The sequence below is a fragment of the Macrobrachium nipponense genome, chromosome 14, assembly GCF_015104395.2.
Source record: "Macrobrachium nipponense isolate FS-2020 chromosome 14, ASM1510439v2, whole genome shotgun sequence".
Lineage (NCBI taxonomy): Eukaryota > Metazoa > Arthropoda > Malacostraca > Decapoda > Palaemonidae > Macrobrachium > Macrobrachium nipponense.
In genome coordinates, this window is record NC_087207.1 from 76,040,015 (window position 1) to 76,044,906 (window position 4,892).

Consider the following 4,892-nt stretch of genomic DNA (forward strand, 5'->3'; position numbering starts at 1 on the left):
AGAATGAAAACTTCAGTCCAAGATGGCATCCACAAAAGCAGTCAACAAAAGCAAGCCCTATTAGTCATCCTAACGAACAATAAGGCTTATAGCCGCCCTTCTTTCCTCGTCAGATTCACTCGACTCTCGTTACCAACTGGTTCCCTATCATCACCAGACGCCCATTTCTCTGAGGGACCTGGGGAAACCCGAACGAGCTGTTAGGTAAGGTAAGGTCTCTTTCTCTCTTTCAGTCGGCAATTGATTATTTTCTTCTGTCCTTCTTGGGTTGAAGTCAACCACACTTCGTTCAAAATGACTCAAAAGAATTCAGAAAAAAAAATGTTTAAATTCAAGTCACGTGGAGCGCTTAAAATAATAGGAATAACCGTATGCAATGTTAAATGAGTGTATTTCATTCTTTTCAAGCCTAGGTCAACGACGCCCGAATGGAAAGATAGGTGACCTCTTCTAAATGGAGAGGTAGGTTACCTCTTCCAAATGGAGTGATAGGTGATCTCTTCTAAATGGAGAGATAGGTGATCTCTTCTAAATGGAAAGATAGGTGATCTCTTCTAAATGGAACTAAATGGAAAGATAGGTTACCTCTTCCAAATGGGGAGATAGGTGATCTCTTCCAAATGGAGAGATAGGTGATCTCTTCTAAATGGAAAGATAGGTGATCTCTTCTAAATAGAAAGATAGGTGATCTCTTCCAAATGGAAAGATAGGTGATCTCTTCCAAATGGAGAGATAGGTGATCTCTTCTAAATGGAAAGATAGGTGATCTCTTCTAAATGGAAAGATAGGTGATCTCTTCTAAATGGAAAGATAGGTGATCTCTTCTAAATGGAAAGATAGGTGACCTCTTCCAAATGGAGAGATAGGTGATCTCTTCTAAATGGAGAGATAGGTGATCTCTTCTAAATGGAAAGATTGCCTCTTCTAAATGGAAAGATAGGTGACCTCTTCCAAATGGAGAGATAGGTGATCTCTTCTAAATGGAAAGATAGGTGATCTATTCCAAATGGAAAGATAGGTGATCTCTTCTAAATGGAAAGATAGGTGACCTCTTCCAAATGGAGAGATAGGTGATCTCTTCTAAATGGAGAGATAGGTGATCTCTTCTAAATGGAAAGATAGGTGATCTCTTCTAAATGGAGAGATAGGTGATCTCTTCTAAATGGAGAGATAGGTGATTTCTTCTAAATGGAGAGATAGGTGATCTCTTCTAAATGGAGAGATAGGTGATCTCTTCTAAATGGAAAGATTGCCTCTTCTAAATGGAAAGATAGGTGACCTCTTCCAAATGGAAAGACAGGTTACCTCTTCCAAATGGAGAGATAGGTGATCTCTTCTAAATGGAAAGATAGGTGATCTCTTCTAAATGGAAAGATAGGTGATCTCTTCTAAATGGAAAGATAGGTGATCTCTACTAAATGGAAAGACAGGTGATCTCTTCCAAATGGAAAAATAGGCGATCTCTTCCAAATGGAAATATAGGCGATCTCTTCTAAATGGAAAGATAGGTGACCTCTTCTAAATGGAAAGATAGGTGATCTCTTCTAAATGGAAAGATAGGTGACCTCTTCTAAATAAATGGAAAGATAGGTGACCCCTTCTAAATAAATGGAAAGAGAGGTGACCTCTTCTAAATAAATGGAAAGAGAGGTGACCTCTTCTAAAAGCAGTCTGTGGAATTCTCTATCTCTCACTTCTTTACCTTCACGCTGTGGTATCTTGAGCAACTTTTTATTTATTTATTTATTTATTTATTTTTTATGATGTCGATAAGGTACTCTCTCCTTCCATGGCAAAGCTGTTTGCTTACTTCCGTCGGGATTAGATCTTACCCATTCCTCCTTCCGTTCACTCTAAGAATAGACCATCTGGAAACTTATACGGCCTCCCTTTAACATTACGAATCATCCATACTAACGGAAGTCGAATATAAATACTGAATAAATAATGTTATGAATAACACTATCTATCTACCTATACCTATATACATACATACACACATAAAGATGCTACAAATTATACAGTCCTCTGCTCAGCAGCTTCTAGGATACCAGTCAACAGGAAGAAAAAATGTTCGAGTTATCAAGATCAACTGTAGGTGACCAGCGCTATGAAACTATATGGAAGTGAGAGGGAAACTCGAAATGATTCTTAAAGAAGGGTATATATATATATATATATATATATAATAATATTATATATATATATATATATATATATAATATATGTGTGTGTGTGTGTGTGTGTGTGTGTATGTGTGTGTGTGTGTGTGTGTGTGTGTGTGTGTGTGTGTAACCTTTGCATTCAAAATCGCAAGATACAAGTGACAACAGGCATTCAAAGACAACGAATGAATTTTGTGAAAACGAGCTAAGATTTTTTACTTCCTTTCTGTGGAAGTCTGTTATGAAAGCACGCATTCTGTCTAATAATAATAATAATAATAATAATAATAATAATAATAATAATAATAATAATAATAATAATAACAACAACAACAACAGTAAAGGAATTAGCAATCGCAACCTTACATAGATACTGGCGTTTAATCTCAAAAAAGCAACAAAATTCCCACAAGCAAATAACGCGAACTTGACATCACACAATCAATCAACCAACATGAACCCTCACCCCTCAACAAGGCGTCATAGGAGCACATGGTAGTAACCATTATCTCAAGAGACAATTTAAGCAGCCTAGGTACAGAATAAGTAGCCTTTGCTAACAAGCTTTCCTATGTCCTCCCTTCGTGGGAAAACGAGGAAAATAACATATGATGAAGTGTTCGTTGTCTGCGTCCGAAGTATTTTCACTCGACAAACAACGAAAAACAACCTCACTCGTGATTAAACCGTAATAAGGCCAAGGATTGTGAGTGCCGACATACAAACAACAATTTCGAGACCTCACTATACAATATACCCACCAATTAAGGATTTCACGTCTTAGCCACTATTAAGCAAAAAGGAGAAAAAGGCGAATAAATTGGACTCACCGTATCCGGTACTGCGAATGGTGTGGGAAGCAGCACAAGAAGAATCTGCGAATACAAAAGACAAGGTTTCACTAAGTGAGGACAATAAGTCTAAGGGAAAACAACACGGTGTTTCAACTTAACGATAAGATAAATCAGAGAGAGAGAGAGAGAGAGAGAGAGAGAGAGAGAGAGAGAGAGAGAGAGACCTTACATCTAGTTCGGGTTGCCCCAGGTCCCTCTGTGTGAGGCACCTTTAATATCTACCAGAGAATTGCTAATGCATCTTCCAATCTTGGATGGTCTGGGATGCAGCTTATTGAGAGAGAGAGAGAGAGAGAGAGGACAATTAATCAATGGAAAAGAACACGGGATTTCACCTTAACGATAAGAGAGAGAGGAGAGAGAGAGAGAGAGAGAGAGAGAGAGAGAGAGAGAGAGAGAGAGAGAGAGAGAGAGAGATAACGTTATCTTCTCTACCGCCAGCACGCCTTGGATGTGCCAAACCTGAGCTGGGTAACGAACTTATATCTTAAAAAAAATTCACGACTGGTAATAATCCAAAGATTTCTGACGCCTTCGTCCAAGATTTTGTTTGTTTAGATTTTTGCTTTTTGTTTTATTTCATATTCATATTTTCACAAAATTAATTATGATACTAAGACGTCCCACTGGAAATTATAACTTGAAATTAAAACATATGTATATATAATGTATATATATATTGTTTTTTTTTTATATAGGGGGGGGGGGGAATATATTTTTTATCTATATATATATATATATATATATATATATATATATATATATATATATATATATATATATAAATATATAAAAGTCTTGCTGAAGGGCAAGACAAATAAAATAAAAATGGCTACACATACAAGAGACCTGTGCAACATCACTCCAGTAATAGGAATTGAAATAAACGGTTAAATACATAAGCAAACACATAGACGAGAGAGAGAGAGAGAGAGAGAGAGAGAGAGAGAGAGAGAGAGAGAGAGAGAGAGAGAGAGAGAACTTAACAATTTGTGAATTTGATGCATAAACGAATGGTTACTTACACGAAAGAACTGCGCGTCATCACTACAGTAATGAAAATTGCCAAAAATGGTTATATACATGAGAGAGAGAGAGAGAGAGAGAAATGAATAGGTGGATGCATAAACGAATTTGTGTGGGCACATATAACACAGAGGCGATAAAAGCAACAATAATACTGCTTAACAATATGCTCATAACAATAAAAAAAAGTAGGATAGAGCATAACTCATATCATCACTGCTACTACTAATATCAGTGGCAGTTGCAGCAGTAGCAACGAGGAGAATGAAGAAATAGAAGCAACCGATCCCACGACAAGGATGTCCATTGCCATGTAGTAGGACCCTCATTCTTGCAACAAGTAAGAGTGTGGCTTCGTTGCCACAAATGGCTGGGGCGTGACCGTGGGGCACTCCAGAGCCAAAGGGCATGAGAGAGAGAGAGAGAGAGAGAGAGAGAGAGAGAGAGAGAGAGAGAGAGAGAGAGAAATTCAACAGGCGACCTATAATCATTAAATATAAGAGAAATTTTAATAAAAGTATGAGAGAGAGAATTTAACAGGTGTGCCATAATCATCACGAGGATAAAAATACAAAAAAATAATTTTTTAAAGAGAGAGAGAGAGAGAGAGAGAGAGAGAGAGAGAGAGAGAGAGAGAGAGAGAGAGATTCTCTTAAGGGTATTGGGGATGGTGGTCGGGAGTTCCACAGGGGAAGTGGGAGATGATGGTCCTCAACTAGTGAGGACTGATGTGATTACAACCCTATACTTATCATATAAATCCATCTCTCTCTCTCTCTCTCTCTCTCTCTCTCTCTCTCTCTCTCTCTCTCTCTCTCTATGACATGAACAGTCGTCTCTAAAACCT